We start from the raw sequence: 24492 nt of genomic DNA, 5'->3' as shown, positions 1-24492 counted from the left end.
TGACACAAAGTGCTCAATTTCGCAGACAGTTGCCACCCCTTCTTCCTGCAGTCTGGATCTCCTCATAGTAACTGACTTCACTCCATCTTCCTCTTTGATGTATGAGGCTATAAAACAGGGAGTGAGCAAGTCACCTTCGAAGAGGCCTTTTGTCATTGCAATAACTAGAAGTAATTTATGTGCACCTGGAATTTAAGTTCTCTGCCTCTGACTAGGCAACAGACTGAAATCACAATTTGGATGCTGGCAGCCAATCAGAAGGTCAAAGTGATTCTGAAAGGTATCCGTCTTCTAAAATCTAGGATAAGGAAATACCAGGATCTATGCTCAGCAATTAGACCATCAGCAAAGATTTTAGATTCAGGCTGTCTCTTGTGTATTTGGGATTCACTTCACCTTGCAGGTATCCTGTGACACCTTCCCCATCATGACCACCATCCAAGTCCCTCCTTATCCTCCATGACCATGTTTAAGTCCTGCCTCTTCCAAGAAGCCCTCCCTGACTACCCAAGCCTATGATATATATTGTATGCTATAATTTTACAATTCTTTGGGTACTTGTCGCATTCTCCCTTGGTGCATGCTTTTTATGTTTGTCTAGATTCTATGGATCATGTTTCTATAGAAATAAGTTTCAACTCATGTGCCAACCCTGATCAGTTAGTGGCTGCCAAGAGTGAGGACTCCAAGGTTCCATCTGGGCTCAGTGGTTAAGAGTACAATGATTGATTAACAAGGTCTGCAATGGGCATGGCCAAGAAAAATGAAAATGTGTGGCATGTCTGCCTTCTGTCCTGTAAACAGTGACTTCTTTAAAGAGAGGGTCCATGAACTGCACTTATTTATATTCCCAGGAACATTTGCACAGGCACACAATGCATGGTCAAAAAGTATTTGATGAATAAATGTTTCCCATTTTAATAATGAGCTTACTCTAATGCATTAATCATATAAGTTCTAATTATGGTTTTATGAAATAGCCCTTAACACACATAAGTAGATTTGACTCCCATCAGAAATCTTTCCAAAGCTGGATTTTATATGAAGGATGGCTTTTGACACATCAGCCCCCTAAGGTTTCTGAATCTGCAAATATTAATACTTAATAACTCCTAGCATCTGTACAGTTATTAATGATTTCAAAGTTCTGTACTTCATTTGATTACCACATGACTTTCATAAGATAGAAGTTTATTCTCATTTACAACTTTGAAACAACTTGTTTAATAGCATAATGATTAGTCAGACCAGAAGTTGTAACCCAATAAATGTTTACCAATCCTCCAAAAATTAAATAAGCCCTTAAAGTCTAGGCCAGTGTTTCCTGTAGTCTTTTCCACTGTAGAACATCAGGGTTTTTGTAGGGTCGTGACATGTCTTCTTTGTGGTTAGATGAGTTTGAGAGACATTAATAGGTTTCCCCAGGGGTGGGACTTCTCAGAGCTTTTAAAACATTGATATACTTGGTGAACTGCACAGAGGGCTCTTGACATGAAATACTTCCCATCTACTCCACCTCAGAACCCCTTTGACAAGAAGCACTTGAGTTTCACAAAACCTTCTGGACTCATCAAAATACTATCCTTCATCTTTATCTAAAATTACCAGCAAGAGCACTAAAAGGAAACTAGTTAAAAGTGCTTCCACACTAACCAGCTGTGACCTTGAATGGGTCACTGAATTCCCAGCCTCGCTTGCCCACCAGGAACACACAGATTCTAACAGGGCCTAACTCTGAGGGTTGTCATGAGGACTGAATGAGGCAAGGCAGGTAAAGTGCCTAGATCATGTAAGGCATTCAATAAATGTTAGCTGATTTTTATTGCCAAAGAGGCAGAAGGTCAGAACAGAATCTATTTAAAAACAGAACAAAACACCGAAGGTTGGCTCCTTAGGAGGCAGCCTCCAGGGTGGAGATTAGCCTGCAGGAGGCTTGTAGAGGAGTGTTCCTGAAGTCTATGTCAGGGGAAGGGAAGGGAAGAAAGAGGGGAAAAAAGTTGAGCTGTGAGGCAGCCCAATGAAAGTGAGCCCCAAAGGGAAAGACCTAGAGATGAACTGATCCCTCAGAATTGTCCCCAGTTGAACTGAGAAGGTCAGGCATGAATCTGTCATTGGATGTGGGTCACCCACGAAAGGCCTCAGATAAGGCAGCTCAGGATACCAGCACTCCCAGCAACCAAGGCAAGTTCTCCAGCAGAGGGGTATCTGACCAGTGCACATAGAGTTTTGCATACACACACACACACAAAACACAAAACAAAGCAAACGCTTCCCTGACCCTCTGGGAAGGAAAAAGAGCACTCTGCAGACATCAACCAAATCTAGTCATTTATTCACTCATCATTTATTAATGCCTACCATATGCCAGGCCGCGGGGCTAAGGGGTACTGATTCTATAGCAGTAATAATAAGAATGTCTTCTCTTGACTTTTTAAAGCATGAAAATAAAGATGGGGAAACAGAGTCGGTAGAGATATCAAATCACTTGAAGCCAGGATATATTCTCAGGTGATCAGTCACCTGTCAGCCCAGTATGAAAAGGTGTTAATTTGAATGAAGAAAGGGACACAGCAATTTTTTTCCCCACAGCAATACATCAAGTTGTTCTCCCAGTGATTTCGCAAGCTTGGCAAACTCTTTGTGCTGCACGAAATTGAATTTCCAGGTTTGGGGAAGCCTGGGCAGGCTCGAGATGCATGAGGATTTATGACTCTAGGTACTTAAAATGCCTCCCACTATATTTGTTGTGACCTTCTTCCCTCTGCCCGTGGCCCCAAGTTAACCACAGCCTGGGACAGAGCAAAGGTTAAAGGCACACCAATCAAACAAAAGCAGCCCCAGAGAGACAGATCTCTGCCTGGTGGAGGGAGAGACAGCAAAGCCTTTCATGTCCCCAGAAGCCCTGGCTGTGTTCCTCTCTGCCCTGGAGCAGCTTCAGTTCTCAGGGTCTATCCACCCTCCCTCCCCACCCTCCCGTCCTCTCAGGGACCCCTCCCATCCTCTGCATCTTGTCGCTTGCCTCCCTAGCAGCCCCTTAAGCATTGTTCTTCTCAAGCAAAAGACAGCTCTTGTCTTTCCCACTGACCTTCTCATCTGTTTATGTTGTGTCTTCTCAAGAAGCCAGTCAGCTACCCTGTAACTAAAATTTCACATTTGTGTAGGATGTCATAATTTACGACACACTCTGGGCCTCACAATCAGCTGAGAGGCAGGCTCTGTAGAAATGATGACTCCCACTCTGGAGATGAGGGCATGGAGGCCCAGAGAGGCAAAGTCACTTGCCCAAAGTCACAAAGCAGAACAGTGAAAGCCAAACCAGCCCCTCCGTGCCACAAAGTAGCCGCACCCACTGCCTCTCAGCCCCAGGGACCAGGCCATGTGTTGGCAGTGTGCCTCACACTCGGTAAGACAAGTGATCCAAGTCACAGATTTGGGGAACCACCTGGGAATCCACAGGAAGGAAGGGATGGCCAACCTCGGAGAGGAGGCCCATGTATACACTTCTGCACAAACATATGATCCAACTGGAGCATACCTGGAGAAGCTAAAGGTGGTTGTTTTCCAAGCCAAAAGCAACTAAAATTTTTAACTAAAACAACATAGATTGTTTGTTTTTTTTTTTAACTTCGCTGCCCCAAGTGAACTTAGGAAATCCACGGGCCTCTGAGCCTAAATATTTTTCTTGTCAGTTTAAAGTTCTTGTTTTAAAATGTTCCCAGGCACCCATTTAAGAACAAGCCCTTGGCAGGTGTTCATTCTACATTTTCTCTTTCACCCAGCAGATAATCACTGAGAACCTACAGTGGACCAGGAGCTGTGCTAAGTTCTACGGATTCAGGCAAGGACCAGGCAGTCAAATTCCTGCTCTCAGGAGGTCTCACAGGCTGGCAGAATATTATGGTTATTAAACAAGCAAGTACAATGCAGAATTTAGAAACATCGCAACCGTTTGTAACCCTGTTGGAGTTTAATATAGGACAACTTCTATGAAGAGCAAATTGACAGAAGCTATCAACATTTTAAATGTGCATAACTTAGGGCTCAGCAGATGCAAAAGTAAAATGAAACAAATTAAACTAAAACATCAGATACTAAAGCAAGGGCAAAAGGGTACATATATGAAAGGGGAGAGGGACAGAAAGAGGAGGAGGGAGGGAGCAAGGAAGGGAGGAAATAAGGAAGGAAAACTTAAATACCCATCCAGAGGAATACAGCTTTAAAAGTTATGGTACATTCATGCCATTGAATACTAATAGTTAATAAACATATGCAATAGACTTCTTTGTACCAACCTGGGGAAATGTTTATAAAACAAGCTAAGTGGAGGAAACAAGCAAGTTGGGACACGGTGCATGTGTTATACCTATCTACGTATATGTGAGTATGCACATCGCTCACTCTCAGTGCCCAACTCTTTGCAACCCCATGGACTGTAGCCCACAGGCTCCTCTGTCCGTGGGACTTTCCAGGTAAGAATACTGGAGTAGGTTGCCATATCCTACTCCAGGGGCTCTTGGAGGGATTGAACCAGAGTTTCTTGCATCTCCTGCATTGGCAGGTGGATTCTTTACCGCTGTGCCACCTGAGAAATGCTGTATAGGTATATATGAACAACTAAATGTATATCTATTTAAAGCCAAAGGGAAAACATCAGCAAGGATACAGCCCAAACTGTTACCAGGGAACAATATCTCTGAGCAGTGGAAGGGGGGGGTGGTTTAAATTGATAAACCTTCAAAACTTTGCAAAGTAACCTTACTTTTGTAATTTTGAAAACCCAGTTGAGCAAAATAGAGTATTAAATGTTCTGAGAGGGGAAGAAGGGAGAACTGTCTCTCAGCACCAAGCAGGACTTACACTTCATTTCTTATCACTTTAATTTGCTTGTTTTTCAGTCTCCAGCATTTCCCAACAAGACCCCAAGCATCCTGCAATTTTTAACCCCACCTAGTGGCAAACAGGTGAATTTCAGATGCCAAAACTTAAGAGAAATACATTATTTTGCAGGAGGGTAAATGTGGTGGACTTCACAGCTAAATACTATGAAATGACTAGTGAGAAAAGGGGGTCTTCTGGAGCCCCCCTTATAACCAACAACAAGTTGCTGTGAAGAGAAAACAAGCTTAATATGTTACAGAGGCTGCTTCCCGGTTCACACACTCACTTGTGTAAGAAATATGTGTGTGCTAAGTCGCTTCAGTCATGTCCAACTCTTTGTGACCCTATGGACTGTAGCCCTCCAGACTCCTCCGTCCAAGGGATTATCCAGGCAGGAATACTGGAGTGGGTTGCCATGTCCTCCTCCAGGGGATCTTCCCAACCCAGGGATCAAACCCGAGTCTCTTGTGTCTCCTTCATTGGCAGCCGGGTTCTTTACCACTAGCGCCACCTGAGAAGTCCCACATATTTTTATTCTTTCTAACTCAGCTAAACTTCTATTTTGAGCCCTTATTCTGCCAAGAGGGCAGGGATGTATTTTTAGTCAATACAGTACCACTGGCTCTGCTCCCACAACCGCTCTCAATACACAGTTACACACACATAACACCAGGACCAGGAGGAAGTTCAGGGGGAGGGGTCTCTGGGAGCCAGTGTGCTGGGAGTGGGGGTTTAGGTCTACGTAGGCTACTGTAAGGTGCCTCTGAGCCTTCTCACTGGGCTCTTTCTGGCCCAGCAACTCTCCCTTGCTTCTGAGTCAGAGACTCTTTGCACAGTCAGGTCACTTCTGCCTCCCTCCAAGACTGGCCATATCATCTTTTTCTCTTGCTACTCGCCTCCCGGGCTCCACCCAGGGGAGAGGAAGGGAAGGATGTAGGAAGTCTCTCTCCTAGATCACAGAGTTCACTGCTCTCAACACCTCCACCTCAACAGTCCCCACCACACCACAGGGGATCTCTGTCTAGTCTTGTAGGGCTGTGGGGAGTGGTAAAACCCTCTGTGCTCCAACACTCCAGAAGCCAGCAGATGGGAGCACAAACACCTGGAAGCTCTGCCCCAACTTTCCCTGAGGTAAAGAGGTCTATTGCAGAGTAGGTTGCAATCCAGGATGGGGGAAAGGAAAATAAATGGAGAAAAAAGAAGAGGCTAATGTGCCATGTGCAAATGGTATAGCCAAGGCTTGGTTCAGTTCAGTTCAGTTCAGTTCAGTGGCTCAGTCGTGTCTGACTCTTTGCGACCCCATGAATCGCAGCACGTCAGGCTTGGTTACTGGTATATAATTGTCTGGGTCTGAATCTCCACTGCACCATTTACTGTGTGCATGTGTGCATGCTCAGCCACTCAGTCATGTCCAATTCTTTGTGACCCTATGGACTGTAGCTCACAGATATCTCACAGGAAAGAGTGTAGTTGTCTTTGGTATACCTTGCTCTAGAATAAGCATTTCTTAGCATTCATTATCCCATTAGAATGGAAAAGGTGACATGATTAGTGCCTAGGAAATTTCCCCAAAGTCCCCCTAAATACCACTCCAATAAAACACAACTAGATACGAACAGGGAATCCATTAGTCCTGTAAATTCTACATACACATTTCCTCCCACCCATGCTACGAAGATAAAGACTATGCTACCAACTCTCTCTTATCCCTTCTGTGGATTGGCTCCTTCTTCCACAGACTCAACAGGGCTAGGCAGACACTGAACTAAACACAAGTCCCTTTTCTAGAAAGCTCCCCCTGATCCATGAGAGAAGAGAGAAGCCATGGGACCGTACTCTTAACCATTTCTGATTAGACCAGAAATGAAGACACCTGACCCAAGATTAGCCAATCAGATTCCCTCCTGGGAATCTGAAACTGGGATTCAGAGACATTTAGTCAGTATTTGAAATTGGCTATACTGATAAGTACGAGGTGGGCAGAATTCACCAGATGGCCTGAGCAGGAAAAACTAATCTATAGAGAAAGAAAAGAGCAAAGTAACTATGGTTGGTAGAGAGAGAAGACAAAAACATCCCCATGGCTTTCCAGACCCCAGCTTATGTCTCCCCCTGGTGGCTGCCCAGAGCCTTCTTTATCCCACCCGCATGTTCCATGAGGCATTTTACATCCTCATCATTATTTTCCCTTTCCTACTTAAATTAGCTCCAATTGGAATCACTCATTTATTCAGTCCTCAGCCATTTGTTGAACACCTGAGCTAAGCCAGGTGCTGTCCTTGGTGCTGGAGAAATGGTGGTGAACAGTACAGACCCATTCTTGATCCCATGGAGCAATCGGTTCTGTTACTCACCACCCAGAACACCTAGGATAGACCCTACACCTACCACAATATAGAGAAATGCACTCACAGAAGGAAAAGTTATAGAGAAATATACGCAGTTTATCCAACATCTACTATGTGCTAGGCACCCTGTTAGGTGCTTTATATGCACCTTCTCTGACAACAGCCCTAGGAGGCAGGAATTATCATCATCCCCTGGCTCAAGGACACAGAGGATTCACACCTGAGCAGTCTGAATCTTCACAGCTGCTAAGAGAAAAGATAGAAAGTGACAGAACATAAGTAGACACTGGAGAAAGACACATACTCACAAACTCATTTACATTCACATGTACACTCAAACACACACACACACAAACCCAGAATTCAGGCCACCTATAGCAGCACAGACCTAGGCACATCTTGTTCTTTGTTAGGTGCTGGCCTCTCTGCTTCATCTCTATCCTATAAGGAGACAAAAATCAACTCCTCCCTCTTCAGAAACACTCTTGAAGAGGAAGCAAGCTTGGTAATACTTTAATTGGACAAAAGCCTTCCAAATGTGGCCTCCTGAGCACAGCAGGGATCCATTTCCACCTGCCTTTTAGAAAATGTGCCCTCCCTGGATTGCACATGAATGCTCTTAGGCAAATGCCAGAGAATCACTCTAAAAACTTTCTCCCAGCAGGTCAGCACTTACCCACTGGACGCCTCCTCAGGAGCCCCACTCAGCTCCATCCCTGGCTGCTCCCTGCCAGGCCCAGGAGAGCAGGGAGCAGCTCTGATCCAGGTGGACACAGATGTGACTAGTCCCTGCCAAGAGCCCTTCCCCCCAACCTCAGCTCAGGGTGGGCAAGCAAAACACTTAAAGGCTGGCTGAGGCTTCAAGCCTGCAGAGTCCAGGAAGAATACAATAACTAAGAGGCAGGGTACATTCCAGCAAGAGAGGATGGGGAAACAGGGTAAGAGACACCCCTTGTTAGCTTCCACATCTGGAAAGCTGGAGTTCTCACATCTGCCTTAACCTCAAAACAGATACCATTTATTGAGCACAGGCACTGTGCCAACCACATTTGCATGTTATTTTAAAGAACTCTAGTAGCTAGAGAGGACTGTCTCCAATATACAACTGACAAAACTGAGGTTGCAGAAGATAAAGCTGGTTCACATAACTAATCCTGGTTCACATAACTAGTAAATAGGAGAACCATCACTTTCCAAAGTCCATGCTGTCAGCCACTAGCTTTACTTGTGTTTGAGAGGATGAACCAACAGTGAGCAGAAAAGGACAAAGCCACCAGTATGTCTTCATAATTTGCCAGTAGTCAGCCTGATCTAGCGGCAACTTTGATTCCTCCCCTCCCCACCTCCATCCCCAAGCCTGAATTCTCTTCTAGCCCAGCTGCAGACTTCTTAGGACAATTTTCCTGATCCTAAGACAGGAGGCTTAACCCCAGAAGGCCTCAGCTGCAGCCCAGCAAGCTCACAGAGCTCTGAGACAAATGTACTGACAAATCCATATATCATCATAGCTAGAAATTTTTAAAAACAGAAATCTGAGCTATATTGAAGGAACTGGGAACTGGTATCAGAGTTTAGGTTTCAAATGCTTCTCTAAAGAACAATAGGAAATGTCTGCCTTAAAGCCCCATAGAGTAAAGCTTTATGATAAATTTGGGGAAACCTCTTTGAAACTCTTTCTGTCTCCCCATCCACTCTACTGGTAAGAATCATTCACATGTTTCATTTAGTATTTTCTGCTTTGCCCTCACACAAACTTTAGGGTGAGCTCGGTTATGCACTTTGCTCGCCCTCTCTTTTTCTCTCTCTGTCTTTCCTGAATTCTCAAGGTTATCAGCAAAAAAAAAGAAAAAAAAAAAAAAAAACCCACTAACAAAGAAACACCCAAATATCCAGTCCTCTATGGGAAAAGAAATACTCATAGACACATGTCTCAGAAATAGAATGATATGCTTTTATCTTACATTAGATCAGGTATGTTTCCAGTTACAGAAGAGAACAACCAATATCTTAGAGCTAATCATAACTTTGATATTGGCTGAGGTCTCTCTGTCCTTGTCATCCAGAGAAGATGAAAATGAAAGGTCTGTTAGGGGCAGGCATTTTTTCCCTTTCTTTTTTTTCCCCCATTGCTGTATCCCCAGCACCTAGAAGAGTGCATAACACACCCTGGTATTCAATACAAATTTTTAACTTTTCCAGGATTCATCCAGACCTATGAATCAAAAACTCTGGGAATGAGGCCTAGCAATATTTTATTATATTAAGCCTTCTAGGTCTTGATCCTGAGTGATCCTGAAGTTTCACTGAAGTTTAAAAACCACTGAACTGGGACTTCCCTGGTGGCCCAGTGGCTAAGACTCCATGCTCCCAATGCAGGGGGCTAGGGTTTGACCTTTGGTCAGGGAACTAGATCTTGAAAGCTGCAACTAAGAGTTCACATGTTGCAACTAAAAAGAATCCTTCATGCTGCAATGAAAAATGAAGATCCTATGTGCCACAACTAAGACTTGGCCAAATAAATAAATAATAAAATAAATATTTAAAAAATAAAGCTAAAAAACCACTGAACTATGATATTGGTCTGCGCTGTTCAATATGGCAGCTACTAGACACATGTGTGTGCTTAGTCGCTCAGTTGTGTCCAACTGTTTGCAACCCCATCGACTGTAGTCCGCCAGGCTCCTCTGTCCATGGGGATTCTCCAGGAAACAATACTGGAGTGGGTTGCCATGCCCTCCTTCAGTGGATCTTGCCAACCCAGGTCTCCCGCATTGCAGGCAGACTCTTTACCAGCTGAGCTACCAGGGAAGCCCTACTAGACACATATGGCTATATTATTGATATAATTAACATATAACATTGGGTGAGTTTCAGGTGTGCAACATAATGATTTGAGATATGTATACACTGTAAGAAAGTTTAGTTGCCATCCATTACCATTCAGTTCCGTTCAGTTCAGTTCAGTCGCTCAGTCATGTCCGACTCTTTGCAACCCCATGAGTCGCAGCACGCCAGGCCTCCCTGTCCATCACTAACTCCCGGAGCTCACCCAAACTCATGTGCATCAAGTCAGTGATGCCACCCAGTCATCTCATCCTCGGTCGTCCCCTTCTCCTCCTGCCTCCAATCCCTCCCAGCATCAGGGTCTTTTCCAATGAGTCAACTCTTCGCATGAGGTGGCCAAAGTACTAGAGTTTTAGCCTCAGCATCAGTCCTTCCAATGAACACCCAGGACTGGTCTCCTTTTGGATGGACTGACTGGTTGGATTTCCTTGCAGTCCAACGGACTCACAAGAGTCCAAGGGACTTGCAAGAGTCTTCTCCAACACCACAGTTCAAAAGCATCAATTCTTCGGCACTCAGCTTTCTTCACAGTCCAACTCTCACATCCATACATGTACACAGTAACAAAAAAATTATTTTCTTGTGATGAGAACATTTAAGATCTACTCTCAGCAACTTTCAAATATACAATACAGTGTTAACTACAGTTACTATTAAAATATTTTTAATAAATAGGCAAAACTGCCTCAACATACACACACACATACCCTCTGGGGTAGGCAGACTTACAAGATGGCTCCCAGTGATTCCCACTTCCTAGTATTCCTGCCCTTGTATAACTATCCCTCTCTTTGAATGCGGGCTATGTGTAGTGACTTGCTTCTAATCAAAAGAACATGGCAAAGATGATGGGATGTTATTTCTGTGATTAGATGTCACTTCCATGATAAGGTTACAAAAGATGGTCATTTCTGTCTTACCAGCAAAACTCTCTCTCAGGTTAGCCTGAATGAAGCAAGCTGCCATGCTGAAGCTCACATGGCAAGGAAATGAGGAAAAACTTCAGCTAACAACCAGTGAGGAAACACAGTCCTCAGTCCCATAGTCCCCAGGAAACTGAATTTTGCCAACAATCACATAAGAGCTTGGAAGCCTTTCTTTCCTCAGTTAAGCCTTCAGATGATATCCAAACAATGACTGATGCCTTGGTTTGTAACCTTGTAAGAGACCCTGAAGCTGTACACCCAGAGAAGCTATGCCTGGATTCCTAAGCCACAGAAATGCAAGATAATAGATGTTCACGGCTATAAGTTTTAGAGCAATGTGATGCACAGCAACAGGTAACTAATATTCCCTCACGGTGTAGAAATACAAAACATTCCCCAGCACTTCTGTGAATCACAGACTGCTTATATTTTCATGTTCCCCCTGGATTTGAACTCTAGGTTTAGTTTGATTTAAGAACCGTCTCATGTTCCACCTACACTACCCCTAATCCATACTCCTTCAATCTAGCCATGACTCTCAGGCTCTTATTTATTTCCATGTTTGCAGACAGCAGGTAAAACAGGCTAACCAAAAAGCTTAAAAGGACAAAATAAGGAAAGAAAAGTCCCTAGTTGGCTTGGAAAAGCTTTAAAATATTTCTACAGATCTAGAAGACCATACATAAACACAGACCTGTGGGCATGCTAGAAGACCTGAGAACATCCTAACTTCTCATCTCTGGCTAACACTGAGGCTCTATTCAAGCAGAAAGTAAAGTCTGTACACTCAGAAAAGCTATGCCTGGCAGTTGTAAACTGCTGGTTCAGCAATGAACATGTGCCCCAACACAAACACAGAGCCCCTCAGGAAGGCCTGGGAGATATAGCAGTCCCGGAAGTTTAAGGAAACCACTACCCATCAGGAAATTTAAATTGTTCTCTAGAAAATATCTATATTTAACACAAAAGAAGGCAGTAATAGAGGAACAGAGAAACAAAAAAATATAAACTGTATAGTAAACAGCAAAGTCACAGGCATAAATTCCACCTTCTTGGTGATTACATGTTAATGAATTAAACACTCTAAAAGGCAGAGCTTGGCAAAATGGACTTTTTTAAATGATCCAACTATACACTGTCTATGAGATTCAAAAACACAAATAGGTTGAAAGTAAAAGTATTGGAAAAGAAATATCAAGCAAAAAGAGAGAGCTGAAATGGCTATAATAATATCAGACAAAATAGACCTTAAGACAAAAATTGTTACCAGAGACAAAATTTCTAAATTAATGAAGAATATATAACAATTATAAAAATGTGTATACCTAATGACAGAATCCCAAAATACACAAAGGAAAAAATAACAGAATTGAAAAGAGAAATAGACAATTCAAAAGACACTCAGCAGACACATCAACCAAAAGCCATGCATGTACCTGAACTGGGTCCTGATTCAAATAAATTGTAAATACACGCACACGCACACACACACACAGTGTAAGAAAATCAGGGAAATGTAAACACAATGAATATTCAATGATATTAAAGGATTACTGTTCAAGGAGATCAAACCAGTCAATCCTAAAGGAAATCAACCCTGAATATTCATTGGGAGGACTGATGCTGAAGCTCGAATACTTTATATGATGTATGCAGCCTGGAGGGAGGAGGTGAAATATGAGGACTAGATCAAATTAGATTACTCATGAATGAATCACTGAATAATTAACACTGCTGGGTAGAGGGTCCATGGCAGCTCATTTTGTTATTCTTTCTTCTTATGTATGTATTCAAAATGTTCCATAATAGAAAGCTTAAAAAGGCAGAACAAAGCTATCTGACTGCTCATTCTGAGAAGCACTAGAACCAAAAAATTACTATTTGTTGTTGTTGTTTAGTCATTAAGTTGTGTCTGATTCTTTTGTGACCCCCATGGACTACAGCCCGCCAGGCTCCTCTGTCCATGGGATTTCCCAGGCAAGAATACTGGAGTGGGTTGTCATTTCCTTCTCCAGGGGATCTTTCTGACCCAGGGATTGAACCCACATCTCCTGCATTGGCAGGCGGATTCTTTATCACTGAGCCCCAGGGAAGCCCTTACTATTTGTACATCTACTCAAAAAACATTTTTTGAGCATTTACTATGGGTAGGTCATTGGGATAAACATGTTCTCAAGCAGGTACAGATAAAAATTAATTATAAACAAAGACCGGAAAGGTGTTTTAAGAGAGACCCACATGCAGGGCTTCAAGGGGTTCGTAAGGGAGACATTATTACTGATGGAGAACAAGGGCAAGCTTGAAATCACAGAATATTCAAGTAGGAAGAATCTTCATCATAACCATCTTATTTACATCTGAAAAATCTGAATTCCAGAGAGAGGAAGTTGATTTGCCCAGTTACCACAGCAACATTCAATAAAGCTGGGATTTATCTGTTCTGTAGCTAACATTCATTGACGGCTTATTATGTCCTGGCACCTTGCTTAGAATTTCACAGATATTATTTCATTTACTCCTCACAATATATTGCATTATCATCCCATTTTACAGAGAAGAAAACAGAGGTTCAGAAAGGTTAAGTGACTCACCCAAGTGGACACAGCCAGGAGGTGGCAGAAACAGGTCTCAAACCAAGGTAGGTTGTCTCCAGCTCCTCTCCTCTCCCTATCCTGGGATTTAACCCAGAGGTCCTTCCATCACTGAGTGCTGGGTTCTGCTGTAATAGGATAGGGAGAGAACAACGGATGTTTCAGGCAGAGGAAATGGAGGAGATATAACTAACACTAATACTTTGTCCTACAGGGCTTTCTAGGACTGACAAATGAACACCTCAAGAGAAGAACCCTATCACATTAATAATTTTATGTCACTAAACATTTTTGTGCATTATATAAATGCACAAAATTTGCTCCTGTGACCATTTTCCATACAGTGCTCTCTGACCACTTGCTCTGGTTTTCTGCACTTGTCAAACAAAGCCCATTTATCTCAGCCCTGCTGAGGGTCATCGAGCCTCCTCTGGCAGTCCTTCCCCACCCCAGATGGACTGCAGCGTGGAAGGCTCCAGGGGCCAAGCTCTCACACACCATTCAGCTCTGTCCTCCTCCCAGAGGGGCTAGGTGACAGCATGGAAATCTGGGCTCTCATCCTTAATAGCACTAGCACAGCTCACCAAGTGACCTTGAGTAAGTCATTCAACCTGGACTTGTTTCCCCATATCTTTCACATTAAAAGGGTCAAACCACATGAGCTTTAACAATGTACATTTTCCATAAAATATTGAATCACTATGCTGTATACCTGAAAGGAAATGTAATATTAGAAGTCAACTGTATTTGAACTTTTTTTTAAAAGGCACATTCTTCTCTGACAAGGCATAATTCCACGAAACTAGGGAGTGAGAAAAAGACACTTTAAAAAAAAAGGTATTGCGGTTTCCCTGGTGGCTCAGTGGTAAAGAATCCTCCTGCCAATGCGGGAGACATGGGTTCAATTCCTGACCGGGGAAGATCCCAGCTGCCGTGAAGCAGCTAAGCGCATGTGCCACAACTACTAAGCTGGTCCTCTAGAGCCTGCTAGCTGCAAAGTGCTGAACCTAATGACCCTGGAGCCTGTGCTCCACTACAAGAGAAGCCACTGCAATGAGAAGCCCATGCACCGCAACTAGAGAGTAGCCCCCACTTGCCGCAGCGAGAGAAAAGCCCGCACAGCAACAAAGACCCAGCATAGTAAAACATAAAATAAACAGCAGAAACAAAAAAATGTACAAACCAAATATAAAATTGTAAATCATATATATAGCATATATGATAAAATAAACATGCTTACGCACTATACGGTGTTAAGGATACAGCATTTTATGCCACTATTGGACTCAAAATATCAGACAAATTGGGCTCTGTAGCCCAGCTTTGCCAAGCACTGAGTATGTCCATGCTAATGCTCAATCACTGTTGTGTCTGACTCTTTGAGACCCTATGGACTGTAGCTTGCCAGGCTCCTCTGCCCATGGGATTCTCCAGGCAAGACTACTGGAGTGGGTTGTCATTTCCTTCTCCAAGGGATATTCCCCACCCAGGGATTGTACCCGCGTGTTCTGCATTGACAGGCATATTCTTTACCTCTGAGCCACTTGGGAAGCCCACTGGGCATGTTATTCTCTTGATTATAATAATAACAATAATAATAGTTAATAGTCATTGAATACTGCCTAGATGTTACAAACTCAACAGTCTAAGGTTCTCTTTGGGGAAAATCATTTAAGTCTCAGTTACCACATCTATAAGAATGAATAGAAGCATACCATAATATAGTAGCAGTAACATTACAGGTATCAGCAAAGGTTTTTTAAAATTATATTATTGAACAAAATTTGAGCTTGCTAAGAACAATTACTCCATCATCCTCCAGGCTAATCCAATGTTAGCCACCTACTGTGAGAAAAAACATATATATTCAACTATTTGTTTTTACTTTTCTTGAAAACTATTTTTAAATGTCATCTTATATCTTTAGAGTTGTAAATTCCCATAGCAGTAATAGTAATAAATGTATTATCTCCTTACCTTTCCCATTATTATTCCAAAAATAACAAATTCAGGCAGCTCATCAGAAAATGCCACAAAAACAAATGAAAAAGAAAAACCTTTGTGAGAGAGGTATACTCTGTTGAAAAGCTAGAGCCAAAAACTGAAGAATTTAAAACCATGTGTATCACAATTAGACGTTCAGTTGCTCCTACTAGGCTATCAAGTATTGAGACTATTTCCACTGTCACATGACTAAGCTCTCTCAACTGGATTTTATGATTTTTAGTGACTCAAACTACAGAATCAAAAGAGTGCTAAGAGATAAATCAGTTCAATTCCCTTCTAGTTCCATTCCTATGTTCAGGAAAGAAAAATGAGAGCCCCAAAATACAATCAAGCAGTCAGTCAACTATTAGCTGCTCCACACTTACTATCATTTGCCTCTCTCTAGGTTCTTGGGATGCCTCATGAACAAAAGAACACCAAAAAGAATCCCTGCCCTCATGACACACACTGTGGCAGAGACAAGTGACTTGTCCAGACAACACTTCAGACCAGGAGCAAAACTAGGTTACCCTACACCTAGACGTGGGCTAGAACCTTTACACCCAGTAACCAGACACCTTGTTTCACAGCAAAATTTGAATGACATCTGTGGTTAGGATTATTCTTCCTATATTTTGCTCAAAATGCCTTCAGAACTTTCCTTCAATTCCATCTGTTTGGCAGAGATATAAATTTCTGATTGCCAGGTCAATTTGGGTTGACTACAGCATGCTTCAACAAATCGAGTGAAACTAGACAATACAATGTCACAGACTATATTATGTCTTGTAGCATGAATAATGCTGAAAAGTTCACAAAGTTTTCTGGAATCTTTCAGGAGATAGGCATACACGCTAGGCATTTCCATATTGCCCTATGCCTTCACTATAGTATTTCTCGTGTTATAAGCGCTTATTTTGTCTCCCTCTCTAAACTGTAAGCTCCGTGATGGGGCAGGGGCTTCTATGTGCCCCATTGGATTGATATCTGCCCTAAGTCCGAATGCATGATTGGCACTTAATCCGTAGTTATGGGGGAATGAATGAGTGATCATTTTCCCTCTCAAGCTTCTCAATGACCCTTTGAAGTGAATAGACATTACTACCACATTTTACTGGCCTCAGAACTAAGACTCAGAAAGTCCACGTCATATTTCAAACGTCACATAGATGGTCATAAAAACATGACCTCCTGACAATTATTCCAGTGACTTTATGTTTCTTATAGACTAGAACCTCCTGTTTTTCATTTTCTGAGCTCTTTACAGAGTTGGTCACCATATCTGGCCCCTAAGGAGGCAGTAATCAACCTAATTATTAAAAATTACTATTGAGGAAACAGACTTTAAGTCAAAAACTGTCATATGAGACTTAGAAGGACATAATGTAATGATAAGAGGATCAATACACTGGGAAGATACAACAATTACATGTACCTTCCCAGGGATGGCGGAGCCTGGGGGGCTGCCGTCTATGGGGTCGCACAGAGTCGGCCATGACTGAAGTGACTTAGCAGCAGCAGCAGCAACATCAGAGCACTTAAATATATGAAGCAAAACTTGACAAAACTGAAGGGTGAAATAGACAGCAATACAATAATAGTAAGGAACTTCAATACTTCACTTTAAATAATGGATAGAATATCCATATGAAAGATCAATAAGGAAACAGGACTTGGACACATCATAGATGAAGTGGATCTAAAAGACATACAGAACATTCTATCCAACAGCAGCCAAATATATATTCTTCTCAAGTGTACACAGAACTTTCTCCAGAATAGGCCACATATTAGGTCATAAAATAAGTCTTAACAAATTTAAGATTAAAGTCATACTAAGTATCTTTTCTGATCACAATAGAATAAAACTAGAAGAACCATAAATTCCTAGAAACTTACAATCTACCGATACTACTATGAAAAAAAACAGAAAGTCTGAAAAGGCCTGTCGTGAAAATGGAGACTGACACAGTCAAAGGATCATACATCACGACCAAGTGGGATTTATCACTGGGATACAAGAATGGGTCAACACACAAAAATCAACTAATCGATACACTGCATTAAATAAAGGATAAAATCACATGATCATCTCAATAGATACAGAAAAAGCATTTGACAAAATTCAATACTCATTCATGATTTAAAAAACTGTCAATAAACTAGTAATGGAAAGGAAGCACCTCAACAAAATAAAGGCCATATATGAAAAACCCACAGCTAACATCATTATAAAAGTGGAAAACTAAAATCTTTTCCTTGATGATCAGAAACAAGGCAAGGATGCCCACTCTCTCAATAAACCAGTTACAGAAAGACAAATACTGCATAATTCCACAGGTATGATGTAGCTAAAATAGTCAAATTCATAAAACCAGAGTGGAATGATGGTTGCCAGGGGAGAGTGGAAAATGGGAAGTTACTAATCAACAGGCATACAGTTTTTGTCAAGCAAAATGTGCAAATTCTAGATATCTGCTGTATTAACAACTGTACCTATAGTCAACAGAACTGTACTGTATACTTAAACATTTGTTAAGGGGTTAGATCTCATGTAAAGTACCCTTACTACAATAAAATTTTCATTTTGATATTTGGCAAAACTAATACAATTATGTAAAGTTTAAAAATAAAATAAAATTAGAGAAAAAAAAATAAAAATAAAATTTTAAATTTTTAAAGAAGCATTATTATTATTATTAAGAAGAAATAAAAATAATTTTTTTAAAAAGAAAGGAGTTTTGGAATCAGAAGGTTCAAATCCCAACCCTGCCAGTAACTAGCTGAGGGATCTTGAGTGGGCGTCTTCATATACTTATTCATCTTACAAAAAGAACATCATAGTTCCTATCTCCAGGGAGGCTGGAATAAAAGAGATAGTGCATGTAGAGGTCAACAAAATACTGGAATTTCCCATGTAGGACCTTAAGGCCAATACCCCCTCCCCAGATTCACAGAAATGGCAAAGGCTTCAAGAAGGAACCATGTGAGAAGGGAGGAGGGAAGGGGGTTCACGGTGGAGGACACATGTACACCCATAGCTGATTCATGTCAATGTAAAGCAAAAACTGCTACAATATTGCAAAGTAATTAGCCTCCAATTAAAATAAATTAATTTTTTTAAAAAGAAGGGTACTTGGCTTCTTCAAACCTGCTTATGTTGTACAGATGTACCAAACCAGGGAGTTCTACTCAGATGCTCACAGATTGGTACCCACCTAGACAGAAGGCACTCATAATTCCATTCAAAATCCCTGAAAGGCTTCTTCCCAGCTTCTGCTCAACTCAAAGTCAGCTTGTCAACTCCTACAGGTTCCTGCAGCTTCATTCACTTTGGACAGTATTTCCTGGTGGCTTGTATATAAAAAATTCTAAATGCTTCGAATTCTCAGTTGGCCTATGAACAAAGGAAGTACTTTTTGTTCAAACTAAAACCTCTGAAGAAACAAGCAAGGGGCTGAGGTAGGAGAGCAGCCTGGCAGTCAGCACAGGCCAAGTAAACAGCCTAACACTATTAATAGAACGATGTGAACAATGGGAGACAGCAAAACTCTCCCATATGCCCCCAAACAAAGCCCCAATCCAAGAGCACCACAGACAGGCATGGCGGCAGGCTGGAAAATGCTGCCTACAGATCAATCCCCAATCTTTGTTCAGTTTCCCAAATCTTATAGCACACAGACATTTGCTACATTGGACCTTGTGACATGAAAGTCGCTGCTGAAGAGTTTTGACAATTTATGAGTGATATTTATTGTAGTTTATGACCTCTACAAGGGAAAAGCTTGGAGCTGCTCTTCAAAATGCAACATTTTTTTAAACCTTCATTCACTCAAGAAATATTTACTGGGCACTCCTCTGTGTTAGATGCTGAACTAGATAGATCCTGGGGATCTGACAGCAGCAAACAGAAATGGTTCTGGCCCTCAGGGAAACTATGTTCCAATGGCACCAACAGACAAAAGCAACTAGACAAAAATAAATACATAAATACTAAGTGCAGTAAGTTCTACAAAGGAAGCAAATAAGGAGCTGAATGGGGAATAATATTAAAGTTTGAGGAAAGAGGTAACATTTTACCTGACATTCAAACAACGAGGAAAGAAAGTAATGAAAAGAGATGTGGAATTGTATAATCCCATTTTTAAAGAATGTCCAGAAAGGCAAACAAATAGACACAGAAAGTAGATTGCTGCTGCTAAGTCACTTCAGTCATGTCCGACTCTGTGCGACCCCATAGACAGCAGCCCAAAGTAGACTAGTGGTTGCCTAAAGGAGATTGGCCCTGGGTGTTCACTGGAGGGACTGATGTTGAAGCTGAAACTCCAATACTTTGGCCACCTGATGCGAAGAACTGACTCATTTGAAAAGACCCTGATGCTGGGAAAGACTGAGGGCAGGAGGAGAAGGGGACAGAAGATGAGATGGTTGGATGGCATCACCGGCACAACGGACATTAGTTTGGGTAGACTCCGGGAGTTGGTGATAGACAGAGAGGCCTGGCGTGCTGCAGTTCATGGGGTCACAAAGAGTTGGACATGACTGAGCGACTGAACTGAACTGAATCGGGAGGGTGTGGGAGTGAGTATAAATAGGCATGAGGTTTCTTTTTGAGGTGATGGAAATGTTCTAAAATTCTATCCCTGCCCTGGATATTTACCCATGAGAAATGAAAGCATCAGATCAGATCAGATCAGTCACCCAGTCGTGTCTGACTCTTTGCGACACCATGAATCGCAGCACGCCAGGCCTCCCTGTCCATCACAAACTCCTGGAGTTCACTCAGACTCACGTCCATCGAGTCAGTGATGCCATCCAACCATCTCATCCTCTGTAGTCCCCTTCTCCTCCTGCCCCCAATCCCTCCCAGCATCAGAGTCTTTTCCAATGAGTCAACTCTTCGCATGAGATGGCCAAAGTACTGGAGTTTCAGCTTTAGTATCATTCCTTCCAAAGAAATCCCAGGGCTGATCTCCTTCAGAATGGACTGGTTGGATCTCCTTGCAGTCCAAGGAACTCTCAAGAGTCTTCTCCAACACCACAGTTCAAAAGCATCAATTCTTCGGCCCTCAGCTTTCTTCACAGTCCAACTCTCACATCCATACATGACCACAGGAAAAACCATAGCCTTGACTAGACGAACCTTTGTTGGCAAAGTAATGTCTCTGCTTTTGAATATGCTATCTAGGTTGGTCATAACTTTCCTTCCAAGGAGTAAGCGTCTTTTAATTTCATGGCTGCAATCACCATCTGCAGTGATTTTGGAGCCCAGAAAAATAAAGTCTGACACTGTTTCCACTGTTTCCCCATCTATTTCCCATGAAGTGGTGGGACCGGATGCCATGATCTTCGTTTTTTGAATGTAGAGCTTTAAGCCAACTTTTTCACTCTCCACTTTCGCTTTCATCAAGAGGCTTTTGAGTTCCTCTTCACTTTCTGCCATAAGGGTGGTGTCATCTGCATATCTCAGGTTATTGATATTTCTCCCGACAAGCTTGATTCCAGCTTGTGTTTCTTCCAGTCCAGCGTTTCTCATGATGTACTCTGCATATAAGTTAAATAAACAGGGTGACAATATACAGCCTTGACGAACTCCTTTTCCTATTTGGAACCAGTCTGTTGTTCCATGTCCAGTTCTAACTGTTGCTTCCTGACCTGCATACAAATTTCTCAAGAGGCAGATCAGGTGGTCTGATATTCCCATCTCTTTCAGAATTTTCCACAGTTTATTGTGATCCACACAGTCAAAGGCTTTGGCATAGTCAATAAAGCAGAAATAGATGTTTTTCTGGAACTCTCTCGCTTTTCCCATGATCCAGCGGATGTTGGCAATTTGATCTCTGGTTCCTCTGCCTTTTCTAAAACCAGCTTGAACATCAGGAAGTTCACAGTTCACATATTGCTGAAGCCTGGCTTGGAGAATTTTGAGCATTACTTTACTAGAGTGGGAGATGAGTGCAATTGTGTGGTAGTTTGAGCATTCTTTGGCATTGCCCTCTTTGGGATTGGAATGAAAACTGACCTTTTCCAGTCCTGTGGCCACTGCTGTGTTTTCCAAATTTGCTGGCATATTGAGTGCAGCACTTTCACAGCATCATCTTTCAGGATTTGGAATAGCTCAACTGGAATTCCATCACCTCCACTAGCTTTGTTCATAGTGATGCTTTCTAAGGCCCACTTGACTTCACATTGCAGGATGTCTGGCTCTAGGTCAGTGATCACACCATCGTGATTATCTGGGTCATGAAGCTCTTTTTTGTACAGTTCTTCTGTGTATTCTTGCCATCTCTTCTTAATATCTTCTGCTTCTGTTAGGTCCATACCATTTCTGTCCTTTATCGAGCCCATCTTTGCATGAAATGTTCCTTTGGTATCTCTGATTTTCTTGAAGAGACCCCTAGTCTTACCCATTCTGTTGTTTTCCTCTATTTCTTTGCACTGATCGCTGAAGAAGGCTTTCTTATCTCTTTTTGCTATTCTTTGGAACTCTGCATTCAGATGTTTATATCTTTCTTTTTCTCCTTTGCTTTTAGCTTCTCTTCTTTTCACAGCTATTTGTAAGGCCTTCCCAGACAGCCATTTTGCTGTTTTGCATTTCTTTTCTATGGGAATGGTCTTGATCCCTGTCTCCTGTACAATGTCATGAACCTCATTCCATAGTTCATCAGGCACTCTATCTATCAGATCTAGGCCCTTAAATCTATTTCTCACTTCCACTGTATAATCATAAGGGATTTGATTTAGGTCATACCTGAATGGTCTAGTGGTTTTCCCTACTTTCTTCAATTTAAGTCTGAATTTGGCAATAAGGAGTTCATGGTCTGAGCCACAGTCAGCTCCCGGTCTTGTTTTTGCTGACTGTATAGAGCTTCTCCATCTTTGGCTGCAAAGAATATAATCAATCTGATTTTGGTGTTGACCATCTGGTGATGTCCATGTATAGAGTCTTCTCTTGTGTTGTTGGAAGAGGGTGTTTGTTATGACCAGTACATTTTCTTGGCAAAACTCTATCAGTCTTTGCCCTGTTTCATTCCGTATTCCAAGGCCAAATTTGCCTGTTACTCCAGGTGTTTCTTGACTTCCTACTTTTGCATTCTAGTCCCCTATAATGAAAAGGACATCTTTTTTGGGTGTTAGTTCTAAAAGGTCTTCTAGGTCTTCATAGAACCGTTCAACTTCAGCTTCTTCAGCGTTACTGGTTGGGGCATAGACTTGGAGTACTGTGATATTGAATGGTTTGCCTTGGAAACGAACAGAGATCATTCTGTCATTTTTGAGATTGCATCCAAGTACTGCATTTTGGACTCTTTTATTGACTATGATGGCCACTCCATTTCTTCTGAGGGATTCCTGCCCGCAGTAGTAGATATAATGGTCCTCTGAGTTAAATTCACCCATTCCGGTCTATTTCAGTTTGCTGATTCCTAGAATGTCAACATTCACTCTTGCCATCTCCTGTTTGACCACTTCCAATTTGCCTTGATTCATGGACCTGACATTCCAGGTTCCTATGCAATATTGCTCTTTACAGCATCGGACCTTGCTTCTATCACCAGTCACATCCACAGCTGGGTATTCTTTTTGCTTTGGCTCCATCCCTTCTTTCTTTCTGGAGTTATTTCTCCACTGATCTCCAGTAGCATATTGGGCACCTACTGACCTGGGGAGTTTCACTTTCAGTATCCTATCATTTTGCCTTTTCATACTGTTCATGGGGTTCTCAAGGCAGGAATACTGAAGTGGTTTGCCATTCCTTTCTCCAGTGGACCACATTCTGTCAAATCTCTCCACCATGACCCGCCCGTCTTGGGTTGCCCCACGGGCATGGCTTAGTTTCATTGAGTTAGACAAGGCTGTGGTCCTAGTGTGATTATATTGACTAGTTTTCTGTGAGTATGGTTTCAGTGTGTTTGCCCTCTGATGCCCTCTTGCAACATCTACCGTCTTACTTCGGTTTCTCTTGAAAGTATAAGTATACAAAAAGACTCATTATAAGTACTCAAAAGTATATTCATGGAATCCTTATTCATAATAGTGCAAAATGGAAATAATTCAAATACTGATCAAAAGTAAAGGGATAAACAAATTATTATATACTTATACAATTGAAAAATACTCAGCTATATGAAAGAACTCTCATATACACAAAGATCCATGGATGAGTCTCAAAAACATTGTGCAGAGCAAAAGATGCCACATACATGCCCAAAAGTAAAGACTTTATTATTCCATTCATATGAAATTCTAAAAAAAGAAAATATCTATGGTGACAGAAGTCAGAAAGTGGTTTCCAGGGGAGGGGGCAGGAGAAAGAGTAACTGGGAAGGGGCACAAGGAATGACCTCTGAAGTGATGGAAATGTTTTATATCCTGTTTTGCATGGTGGTTGCTCCAGTTATGTATTTGCAGAAACTCATCAAATTGAATATTTAACCTGCACATCTTTTCAATGTAAAATATATCTGAGATTAAAATAAATTGGCTTTAAAAATTAATCCTCTAACCACCAAAAACCTACTGTATAGCACATGGAACTCTGCTCAATGTTATGTGCCAGCCTGTATGGAAAGGGCGTTTGGGGGAGAATGGATACATGTATATTTATGGCTGAGTCACTTCACTGTTCACCTGAAACTATCACAACATTGTTAACTGACTTTACCCCAATACAAAATGCTTTTGGTGTTTAAAAAATTTAAATTCAATTTTTTTTAAAAAGCAGTTTGTATTATGTCAAAAATAAATCAATTAATCCTCTCCATAGACTGATACATGTACATACACACAACATTCTTCCTGTAATTTCTGCATGTTCTCAGACCCCAGCAGTTCACACAATCTGGATTAAGAACTCCCGGACAAATGACTTTCCAATATCTCACATTCTCTGAATTCTCTGAAGAAAAAAAAAAAATTCTG

At 41.8% G+C, this 24492-nt stretch overlaps 1 long non-coding RNA gene across 1 annotated transcript in view; it reads right to left on the bottom strand.

Moving 5' to 3' along the window:
- Positions 1-13586: 13586 nt before the first annotated feature.
- Positions 13587-24492, bottom strand: part of LOC104969230 (uncharacterized) — a 46123-nt gene continuing 35217 nt past the window's right edge. The window contains exon 2 of the long non-coding RNA XR_003035678.2: positions 13587-13715. This is a non-coding gene — a long non-coding RNA (uncharacterized lncRNA). The remainder of the gene's footprint in view (positions 13716-24492) is intronic.

Source organism: Bos taurus, chromosome 7 (assembly GCF_002263795.3).
Source record: "Bos taurus isolate L1 Dominette 01449 registration number 42190680 breed Hereford chromosome 7, ARS-UCD2.0, whole genome shotgun sequence".
Taxonomy (NCBI): Eukaryota; Metazoa; Chordata; class Mammalia; order Artiodactyla; family Bovidae; genus Bos; species Bos taurus.
This window is presented reverse-complemented; position numbering and strand designations above follow the sequence as displayed.